The sequence below is a fragment of the Protopterus annectens genome, chromosome 13.part0 (genome assembly GCF_019279795.1).
Source record: "Protopterus annectens isolate FY-2018-M chromosome 13.part0, PAN1.0, whole genome shotgun sequence".
NCBI lineage: Eukaryota > Metazoa > Chordata > Ceratodontiformes > Protopteridae > Protopterus > Protopterus annectens.
This window is the reverse complement of record NC_056747.1, coordinates 1,156,836,474-1,156,849,090: the sequence shown is the minus strand read 5'-3', so window position 1 is coordinate 1,156,849,090 and position 12,617 is coordinate 1,156,836,474. Positions and strand designations below refer to the sequence as shown.

General features: G+C 37.2%; 1 protein-coding gene across 2 annotated transcripts in view; it reads left to right on the top strand.

The window, feature by feature from the left end:
• Positions 1 to 12,617, top strand: part of MPP2 (MAGUK p55 scaffold protein 2) — a 1,397,885-nt gene that overhangs the window by 1,241,452 nt on the left and 143,816 nt on the right. The window lies entirely within an intron of this gene.

Genomic DNA, 12,617 nt, shown 5'->3' with positions numbered 1-12,617 from the left:
ATGTCTTTATCATTTCATTATCATCTATTAATTAACAATGATAGTTTTACAGATCACCTGAAACACAGACTGACAAGTTTAAACCTAAGCCTGAAATTCCCCTGATCTCTGTCCTTCCTTTGTGATACTTTTCCAGTAACTCTAGTATTTTAGGTCAGTATTTAAAACTGGCTGATTTTTAGACATCTTGCTTTAATTGACTTGATTCCTTTGACTTATACTAGACTTAGAAGACAGAAATTCTATGAAGGTAAGTGATAACTACTGCAACCATTTTCTTTTGACTGCCTTTCTAGCCATAGCAAAAATTATCCATAACAAGCTATGCTGTCTTTTCTCAACTCAGGATATTATGAAATTGTTATACAATACAATTTCTTTAATAAGATAAAAAAATTGTTTGACCAAAGGGTTGAGCATTAAACCAAAAGTTATATAGTATTACACAATCATACAATGTGATGTCAGTCAACGTTAACATTTGAACTATAGCTCCAGAATCATGCATTAGTAGTCTTTGTAATTTTATTTAGATTATTAGTTGTAAAAAAGATCTATGCATAACTTTCCAAGTATAAACTCTCCAGAATAAAGAGCTAGTTATGCTGGCAATCGACTTTAATGTCAATAATTTATCTGCATCTGAGAATCTACCTTGTCTTTTTGGTATATGAATTTCCAAAAATTTTCATCATATCAGTTTTATATTGTATTGGCATTGTGTATATGTCAGATAATAGAATGTTATTACTTTTTGAGGTATAACATAATTTCTTCTCCTTCAATCTTCCCTTAAATGTTTGAACATTGTAATTCTTTGGATAACTACTTCACTTAAATGCAAGTATCAGTAATATTCTTTCCGTTCCAGTTTTCATTTTAAGTTCACTTCATGCCTTTGTTTGCACAGAATGGATAAATCATGTTGATCTAACTTTTAATATCTGGTTATTTATATATGAAGTTCTTAAAATTCTTAAGAATGTTACTAATGCAATTCTGTGAAGTTTTGATATTTTATATTGAAAATAATTGTTTAGTATTGTACACATTTTTATTGTTTGTGTTTTTTTACAGCTTGTTCAGTTAATTTTAATCTCTTCTTGTCAATGAAGTCCATGTGTAATTATTTCCAATTAGCCTATTATGTATTATCTAATCAATGGGCATTTTCTTAAATATGGCTGCATATGTTTCTATATCAGGAAATTTTATTCCTCCTTCATTTCAAGTTCTGAGGTGGCATTTGTATGTCATTTTTGCTTTTCAGGAAACCACAAATCATTTTAAAACCTTATTCTCTACAAGGTGATATTTATTGGCGATAATGTGAATGTTTGTATTATGTAAAAGATTTTTTGGGACCAGGACCATTTTTCTTCAAAAGTTAAATATACTGATATATTTTATTATTGTTGGTGAATGTGATCCCGCTCTTCTTTTCTCTTCTGATTTTTGTGCTTTTCATATAGCCTTAGTCTTTCTTTGTAGTTCTGCTCTTTTATTTTATTCTTCTAACTCCGTGTTTCATCCACTGCTAGAAAAATCTCAATTTCTTTCTCTTTCTCTGTGTCCAGTAGAACAGAATGGATTATTTCAGACAGGTAGAAGTACCCCGTCCATTGGTAGCATAACCTTAAAAGTATCTTCCATCCACTTTTGTCCCTATGCACCGCAACATCCCGCTGTCCTTTGACACATCCCTTTCACACTGCTGCATGTGATTAGCACCCTATTTTTTCCTTGTTTATCCTGCTTTTAATTGTTCTTATTTTCTCTAAATTTCTCCCACTTAAGTGCATTAGCTTGAATTTCTACATTAAAGCTCATTGTAATTTTTATTTTGCTCAGAAGACCTCATGTGAGATTAACTTCATTATGTAACTATGTTCCTGTTTTGATGACCCCCCCTAGAAGCAAGGGATCATTGCGGGCATTCCATTCTGGTCTTCCATTACCTTTCTTCTACATTTGACACCACAAATCATGCAGTCATGTTGCAGCAGCTGTGAACCATGTGGCATTTCTTGTACAGATATCAGTTTGCCATTTTCTGTGCCTAGAGAGCTCATAGGTAAATACTAGGCTATCAGACTGCAGACTATTGTAAGCCTAACCAATTACCAGCAGTCAGAAGCAAACCCTGTATGTGTTATCAGTGAGGTAAAGACCCTAAGCATTATGCCAAACATTCCCCGTTCTTCTACTGAACACTTTCCAGAAGGTGGGTTTCTTAAAGGTTCCATCCTAGTTAGTTTTTTATACATCTGGTGTATGATGTTAGTACAAGCAAAAGTCTAGGGTATTATTGTTGGCTGATGACATCCAGTTTTATTTCTAGACTTTCTGATGCTTTTTCTTCAAGTTTAAATTTAGTTTTCTTTCACTGCTTGTTTCATAAGCATAATTTCAAAACTTAACATGGCAGAGGAGACCAATACAAGTAACTAATGTTGAAGTGCTGTTGAAGTTTTCAGTGTGGACAATCAGAAAATAAAACAGTTTGCATAAAGCTGAGAACAATGTAATAAACTAGAAAGAATATCCATTTCCTCTGGAAAATCCAGAAACATTTATTATGACCAAAGGTATACCAAATCTAAGAGTTGAAAGACTGAAACATAAAATGCAAGTTCAAACAAGCTTATCTGACAGCCTTAAAATTAAAGGCTTGTTCCCAGCTTTGCCAAAATGGAAACTGGTTTGCCACCAATGGACACTGGCAAAAGCAGTGGGACGAAACCTTTTCACATATACAGGCTCAAATGTGCTAGAAAGATCGTGCCAAATCAGGCAGCCATATCTAAGAAACAGAAATACCATGTGGTGGCAGTTTCTTCTAAACAGACTAATACACAAACCAAATAGCAGTCAGACAATAGAAGGAGTAACAAAAACATGTCCTAGTAAGTTACCACAAATAATGAAACTGACAGAGTAAAAAAAAAAAAAAAACTTTACTCAAGCTTCATTATACCAGTCATTGAATATAATGCTCACTTTGGCATATATTTCTCCTGTCACACGCAACAACTGAAACACACCCACAGAGATACCTTACTAAAAGGATACGAGGCCTAAACAACATGTTCTACATGGACTGACTCAAAGCCCTAGTCACTATACTCTGTATCCTACAGACTGCTTAGAGTGTATGGCAGTGTGTCTGGCATATAAGGCATCCTCCGACCCATTATTGATGGATTTACTGCTCATCAGCAAGTCAAATGGTATCATAAATTCTCTAGGGATCTAAACCTCTTCTGCAACATCAGCAGAATGGTTTGGAGGGACAGGTATATTTTGCAGGGGATAGCACTCCTGTAGAATGGACTACCATCCACATCCACATAAAACAAAATTCATCCTTGTCCTTTTCAAGCACAACTTACATATATGGCTGCAGAACAGAATGTTTGCCCCTGGACTGACCTTTGTAAGACTTATCTTACTTTCTAATTCCAGTGTCATAGCTTATGCAAACACCTTGAAAAGACTGAATCCTTGCACTTAATCATAGAACATGCCATACTAGACTTGGATTTCTCAAGACAACTGTCACCTAACACTGGGATTTCTTATGCATTTGTGGGTTTAGTATACATCGCAGTATTCTAGGCCCCCTTACATTTTAACTCCAAACAGATATCCCCTGTGGAAATTACATTAAACACTAAGGTCTGCTGTGGTGGAGTAGGTCCTGTTGCTGGCTTTCCAAATCTGGTAGCATGGCTATTATTTACCTGGATGAACTAACATCAATAACAGATGTAAAACCCTGAAAATGTCTGTAGTTTGTTGAGTATACTGTTACGAGAAGAATTTAAGTAAAACAGACTCTGTCCTGTAACCAAACATTTTTATTAGTCAAATAGGCTTTAAGATAGAGGATTTAGACCAGAAAGGTTTTCTGAAATCTGATATTGTATTAAAATTAGTACTTTTGTCTTTCGGTTTCATCAGATCTAAATGATTAAGATGGATTCTGAGACTTGTTATGTTTAAAAGTATCTTAAAAGTATCTTGAGGCTATATCATGTCCAGTGGAGAACCATCAAACTTGCACCAGTGTAAAAGTCCTAAAATACCAGCCGAGTAATATTTTAAGACAAGTAGATGTGAGAAACAGAATGATGATCCTGCCTGTTGCCACCGGTTTATATGTGACAGTCAGGAGCTACTGACTCATGATCTGCACTGCTGATCACCAAATAATATATGAGGGATAGTTGGCCTTAAGGGGGTACAATAAATGTGTATTGCTGCTCATACAGTAAACACTTTCCACACCCAGATAAGCTTTATGCCATATAGTTGCAAATCAGTTATAATCATTGACTTTCTAAAAAGTTTCAACCTTCTCAGACCTAACCCATTGCCTGCCATTGCAGTCCTACCAACAGCAATTGAAGGTTTTCCAAGATTATTTTGCATACAAACACTCACACAGTATGTCCAGGAAAGGTTAATGACATCTTTCCAGGACCATAATCATCTTTTCTTTTTTTACAGTATTGTTGCCTCCAGATAGACCAGTCTAGCACCCCAAAAGGCAATTACTGTTTACTCTTAAAATGTGCTGGGGGACAAGCTCAAGAACATGTGAGGGTAGTATGCTTTGAAAATCCTTCTCTGTGCTTGGGAAAGGCAAAAAACTGTTTTACTTTTTAAAAAGTAGCTGAATGAAACTGGGCATTAGGCTATCTGCTTTTCTGTTTTTTTAAACATTGTATGCTTTAACCACAGTAGTCAAGCTTCTACCTGTGGTACACAAGGTGTCAAGAATCAACAGTCAAGATAGACAGGCCAGATCAGCCAGATAGATATGGTACAATTCTGACTATGTTACAAAAAGTCCTGGAGGATATGGCTGCTATTAAAGAAGCCAGCAGCTTTCATGAATCAGGTCTAAAAGAAATTGTCTACATACTAGATGCTCACAGGCAGGATTTTAAAAGTCACAGAGGAAAAACTGGGTACTCATACTCAACAGATTGGAGTGCTGCAAAATATGGGCAATTTGGTGAACTGGATTAACTGTTTGTCTGTGTCAGTGGAGGGGATATCAATCTTGCAGACATTATACAAGTGGAGCTGGTTAAAGTGTTAAAACTTTAATGTCCTCAAGCTGTCGAGTGGGCTCATAGGATTATTCCCCATGCTGCAACCAGCAACCTTCCCTTCCACTGTATAGTTCAGTTTTGAACTATAAGGATAGAGTGTTACTACTTCAAAAGGCACATGCCCTGGGATCATCCTTTTCCATCATAGGAGCAGCTGTAACAGAGAGGCACCACAGCAACAACCTTTCTATATAAAGGAAAGCAATGATACTGGTCAGCTGGAGAGTAAGAGAGGTCAGTTTGCAGAGTGAATTAAAATTCCTAGTCATGCTACAATTTTGTTACTTGGACAGGTCTTACTCATTTGAACATCCAGCTAAAGCTGATGCCTTCCTAGACTGCCCACTCATCCATGGGTAGCAAGGGACCCTGGACACACAGAAGCTGAGTGTTACTGGTGCAATGGCAAATGAAAGGCAGGAGCATTTTCTGACACTGGATACAACACCTGATGAACTGCAACAGGTGGACACTACCTGATCTGGGACTTCTAAGGGAAGCACTCTGACTGGACAAATGAAAGTATCGGTACAGACCTGAAGGAAGTGGTAGCCTGTTATCTTACTTTTGCTCCCTGGACTTCTATTAAAACCATTTCCTAATTTTTTTCCCAAAAATATTGTTAGATCTTCTGAGGGTAAGGGGGTATTCCTACCAAATCAAATACATCTGCATAGAGAGAGGTTCAGTGTAACATTTTGTCAAGTTCCTTTGCAGCTCAGTAGGTTTAATGGAGTGGGAAGGAACTTAACATGTATGCTGTGTGAAATCATGCAAGATGAGATGCTGGCACATTGAGCAAGCATTATTCCCTCACAGTCTAATCTTTGCAAGGTCATACAGTCTTGTCAAATGTTACTGTAGCTGGGGCTGTAATTGAAATGGTTAAAAAAGGCCTGTTGGCTGGATGTTATAACCCCATTTCCTATGCTTTAATACTCTCCCAAAGACATAGGATGACCAACAAAATATTTTTTCTTTATTTCTGTGAGTGTATCCGCTCATGGCATTTCTGTTTCTATATCTTAAAGTGGCACTTATGCCATCAGTGATATCTTTTTTTCTTTTTTGGTATGACTCAGACAATGGAAAAAGGCTTAAATGCATTGAGTGTTTGGCATGGAACGTATGTGGACTCCTCACATTATAAACTGAGGGCATGTTTACGTGCAATTGAAAGGTAAAGAACATGAGTGTGTATGTGTGTGTCTGTTTACATGAGACTAAACTAAAAAAAAAAATAAAAAAATAAAAATAACGTTAACTGGTTGGATAAGCTTTGGGAGGGATGGGTGTTTCTAACAGCATTAAGTCAGCCAAGTGAAGAGTAGCTTTTCTTGTAGCAAATACGAGTACCTGGATTTTAGGAAGTTGAAGAATGGATACCCAGGAGAGATGAGGAATAGTGAGGGATAAAGTAAGGGCAGATCCCATCATTTATTTGCAACTTTTATAGTCCCATGGAGGATGCTCGAACTTTTCATAACTTAGAGGCCTATGTACAAATGGGGTCAGTGACAGTACCAGTAATTTTAGAAGGGGATTTTAATGTGGCTTTGGATCTCTATTCAGATAGACATGCAGTCGGGAAAATCCAGTTACCCAATTGTTCCAGGGGTTTGCAAGATTTGATCACTGACCTCAGTGTATGCAATCCATGGCATGCTTGGAATCCCATGACAATCAACTATACCTATCTGACTCCCTCCACTTATAGTACTAGTGGTCTAAACTATATTTTAGTCAGCAATAGTCTTTTACCTTCACTAAATTACTAAATGGTGTGTGTGTCCACACACACACACACACACATATATATATATATATATATATATATATATATATATATATATATATATATATATATATAAAATACACACACATATTCTCTTTCCCTCTCTCTCTCTCTCTCTCTCTATATATATATATATGTGTGTGTGTGTGTGTGTGTATGTTTATGGTTCCACTTTATAATCTTGAAATACTGAAATCTTGAATTTCAGTATCTCGAGACCATAAAGTTGAACGCTTGAAATCCCGAAACCCCAAAACCACGAAACACAAAATCACGAACATAAACACACCACACAACACATACACCATCCTATCCACACTACAACAAATAAACAAACAAAACACACAAACACAAAACACAAATCAACAAACCTACACTACATATAAGCAGGGGAGGCAAGCCCCCCCTCCACCCACTATGGGGGGGGCTGCACCCCCCACTTATATATACTAACTCTGAGATCGCATCAAACAGAAAAAGACAGCAAACTCACCAGTAGTCACCCTACAGTACCCTTGCACACACACATAACAAATATACAAACACCACCACTTTCAACACTTAAACACTCATACTATTACTTGCCTACCCTAACCCACACATAAAACTTCCAAACACACTCACATACACTCAAACAAATACCTAAAACCCTAACAAAAAACTCACTTACTTTACATACCAGCCAAAGCCACACACTAAACTGTACCTGCTGCACACACTACATCCCGCCACAAATACCGGAACACCATAACCGTAAATCCAACATTTCCAGATTTGCGGTTATGGAGTTTTGCGATTTTAAAAATTCGACTTTATGGTCACGAGATACTGAAATTTGAGATTTCAGTATTTTGAGATTATAGTGGAACCACTGATCATAGTTACATGATTGCAGAGTTTAAGAAAGAGGAATTCACTGTTACACCCTTTGCTGGAGGTTGGACCCTATTCTCTCTCTATCAAGAAGTGCTTTGCGGTTTTGTTAAAGGAGACCGCACAAATGCTTTAGTGGGGACATGAAGTACAAATGAATACTATTTTCATGAAGTGGGGCTTATTTAAATAGTATATAAAACACACTAGAACTGTACTCAAGATATACATGAAGGTGGCGAGGGAGAAGGATATTGCAACTTATGGACATGGATTAGCACAACGTATCACATTGTACAAAGAGGCTAATTATAAGGATAGGAGTTTGTGAGAAGGATTAAAACACTGAAACAAGAATGCAAGGCCTTGCAGTTTAATAGTATACAGGATTCGCTTGACAAAGATAAATTTTTTATTGGCACAAGGATATCGCCTTTCCTAAAGTCTTGGCCTGTAAGTTTAAGAGACAGGAAGAGGAGACTATCATAATATGACCCTTATCAGACTGTGGATTTGTGGTGCAAGTATTATGGTCAAGAGTAAGTGAGACAGGACTGTTTGCTCTAAAATGCTATTGAATCATTTCTTAACTTATTCCAATTACTAGAGGTGGTGGAAGAGGACAAACGATAGCTGGAGACACCATTATGGGTCACTGAGGTTCAGGAAGCTCTGGCAGGCTTAGCAAATGGGAAAACACCAGGGCCAGATGCATAGCACTTGACATTTGTAAGACGTGTAGTGAAGTAATCTTCTCTCCTTTACATAAGCTAGTCAGTAAAGCCATTGAGGTTGGCTTCCTGCCACAATCAGATAATGGAGCAGCCCTAATGTTATTGCTGGAACCAGGGAAATGCCCTTCCAGGTGGCTAATTATCGCCCAGTCTCTCTACTGCAGTCATAAACAAAGATCATAGCTAAGGTACTGATTAAACAACTGGAGCCTTTACTGCTGGTCTTTATTCATCCCTGTCAGCAGGGGTTCATTAAGGGAAGGTGCGGGTGGCCTGGGCCTAACTACAAGTGTGGCAGAATATGTTAAGAGCAAATGAGCAGATAGAAGCCCTTGGAGCAGTGCCCTCTTTAGACCTCCATGATGCTTTTGACATGCTATCATGGCACTTCTTATGGCAAGTTTTCCAGAAATTTCATCTACCAGAGGGCTATATAAGAATGTATCAAGCATTGTATCATAGCCTGCAGGAATATGTATATATGAATGGCTCAGCTGTCCTATCTTTACACTGTGAAGGGTACCAGCCAAGACTGCCCCCACCCCCACCCTACCTGTGCTTTTTGTATTAGCCATAGAAATACTGACAAGTTACATATACCCAGGAGGTGCTGAGAATTTGAATACCAATAGGCTTTGGAAGCTTTCTGAGCTTTACGTGGTTTGCCAATGGCTGGGTGCTTTGGCTGAATACTGCAAATGCTGCACTTGTTTGTAGAGGTGTCTGGTTTGCAGATGAATAAAGACAAATCGAGTTTGCTGCTTCTGACCATTGCATATGTGAGGTAAGAATGTTAGTCTATGGTAAAACTGTCTTAGATCAGATTACATATTTGGGGATTTCAGTTCACAGAAATCACTGCTGAATTAATTGATATAAACTGCAGTATGCTAATAAGAGAAGTAGCTGCCACACTAAATGGAAACGATTTAAGCTATTTTTCCAAGTAAAGGTCAATGTGGTCAAAATGGTTATCTTTATTAAACTATCTATTCCTTGCCAGACAATTTACCCAGCTGGGTAACATGCAGTTTCCCATCAAGCTCCAAACGCTGACCGTGGACTTTCTGTGTGCGGGAGCCAACCCCCCCAAGAGTAGAGAGAAGTATTCAACAAACCCCTGTTAGGAAAGGAGAGTGGGTTCTTCCCAATCTGCAGTGATACAGACATATGGTAGCATACATGCAGGCATTATTGGACAGGTCAACCACCCTCTAATATGGTTTCTGCTGGTACAATGGGGCATACACCTTTATTCAAATGGTCTCCAACCTGATTGGGAGAGGACAGGTCTGGGATCCAGGCAGCTTGGATAGGAGAGTTAGGTACATCTTTTATGATAGGACAGGACACTCAGAACAGGATTTAATACGATCTAATAAAATGTATCAGATAACAGGGAGACTGATATTCTAGGAAGAGTGAGTTATAAGAGGAATGTGTCCTCGATACAATCTCTTGGATGCAAACACAGGTCAAATTGTCTGTTTTCAAGCATGTCAGAATCAACAAGGCCTTGTAACTATAAATATTTGGCAATAGCTGCAACTAAGGGACATTTTTCACAAAAATGAAACCTTACAAAGTGAGATAGGGAGTCACACCCCTATCATTTTTGATACTTGGCAGTAGGCAATTACAGTAAGGGTATGTTATCTGTCTGTTGAAACTACTTACAAAAGGGACAAGCATGCACTGATGAGCAAACCAAGGCAGCTTGGCACAGAATGATAAGATTCCCTGTTATGGACAGGGTATTGTCAGGTGTTGTACAGGACATTTAAGAGGTTACCTCTCTCCCTCTCCTGGATTTTACTAGGGTTAAGGTGGCGTACAAATGGCAATACCCCACCTTCTATAATTTGTCTAAACTGAATGTCAATAGTGAGCAAATCTGAAGGTGCCACAGGCAGAATGCAGATTGCTTTCATGTTCTATGGCAATGCCGTCAAAGTAAACAGGTATGGCATGATGTTATAGATGGTGCTAACCAGGTGGCTCACTCGTTAGTAAATAGGTAAACAGATGCAGAGGTATATACTAGGCTATCAATCTGCAGATTATTATAAGCTTAGCCAATAACCAGAGCTCAAAATCAAACCCTGCACCCTTGTATCTCTGAGAAAACGAGCCTAACCATTATACCAACCACACCCACAAAATCATGATCTTCCACTCTTTTGTCTGTTTGATTGGTTTGAAAAGGAGGCCCTTATTAAGTTCAAAATTTTTAGGATGGGTCAGATATGTCAGTATGATGACATATGTCATCCTATTTAGATACGGGAGGTCAGGTCCTCCATTGGAAGATATGATTAAGCTATTTGCCTCATATGTATATAAATTCAGGGGCATTCCAAAAATCAGAAGTATTTTGATGCATTTGTGGACTTTTTTATATTGTCTTCATCACCATGTATACAGTATTTTCAAATTCATTGTAAGGTTAGTAATAGCTTGTTGTTTCCTTATATAATTATGGCATTGTTTTATATAAGATTATCCATTCCTTGTAGGATGTCACTGTTCGTGGATATTTGATAGACTTTTATATTATGGATGCGGTTTTCTGTTACCAAGTTTGTATATCACATAATCTTTTCTTCTGATGTATTGATGTTTCATGGATTTAATAGTGTTATGATGATGATCTTTCTCTGTTCAAGAAAGTTTGGTTAAAAAAATAAAGTAAAATGCATCAGCCATCACATATTTGTATGGTAACAGTTTCTTCAGTAGTAACTCCTCTAAAGGCCAAATTCAACAGCTGAGTTCACACCTGCTCAAGACACATACAGTTAAGAAAATAAATAAGCCACAAACATTTACAGTTGAGTAATACAATTCCTTACTTCAAATAAAATTAAGCAAAACACTTTGCAAAATAATATGCTGTCAGAAATAGACTTGCACAAAGACAGTGCAAAATAAATGTGCTTAAACATTTCTGTTGAATTTCTGTTAGTGTTTGACTTGTAAGACAAAACTGCAGTTGCATATTGGCAAGCACAAATGGCTTCCATCTTGAATTCTATATGGGAGTACAGTCTACGTGAAGAATGTATAAGTAAGACAATAACCAGCTTTATCTCGCAGTGTTTCTCTTAAAATAAGTTTAATTATAATTTCTTGTTTTTGTTTTTTTCCAGGCTAAATTATGCTGTTTCCATTTCCATAGTCTTAACTATGTAGAGGGGGGTCCGAATAATTGAGCTGAAGGCATATGTGCAGATTTGAAAATTAGATTTTGTTTTGGTTTCTAACAATTCCGCTGCTTTTCCTCTGAAAACACGCACCCAGTACTATCTGCATGTTTTTTTCCCACATTCTATATAACTGGAAGCAGCAAGAACAGTTTTTATGAAAACATTTTTACATTTGACTCCTCTTAATAATGCTTTTACTGAGAAATAATTGTAAGCTTTGCTCTGCTCTGAAAGCAATTGCATTTGCTTTAGTGTCACTTCTCTGATATAGGGTTCATTAGGCAAATATTCTTTGCAAAAAGTTCTTTAATGATTTGGGGTTTGCACTCTCTTTATGTTACATCATCTGTGTCTATTGACTGTATTTTATCAGGTTTGCCCCATATGGGGGATCCATTGCTAAATGCATGAATGAACTAGAAATCATATAGCAGCCCATGAGGCTATACCACTCTACCAAATGTATTTCTTCTCATTTTTTCTTTGTTTGTTTTTAACTGTCATTATATGGTTGGGATAATGAAAACCACAAACAAACTTCACCTACTAAATTCCTTTCTTGTCCAGTTCGTCTACTGCATTGGAATCTGGGATCCCCCACTCCCCTTGTCAAGTTTGCCACACACAGCTCAAAGTTTTGGTTGCTTAATGAAATATCTGTAAAAAGCATACATATTTAACTGTATATCAGCAGACACCCTTTGTAAATAGTTGTTTTATTACTTGCTATATGTCTTTTTTTCTTTTTTATTAACAAGAAAGTTAATTCATTTTCTACTTTATCTGATATTAACATACTTTTTTCATTGTTATTGAGTTTTTACTGTTGTTAAATTTGAAATTCAAATAAAAAATTATCAGGAAAAAAGTGGTTGCCAGACAATGC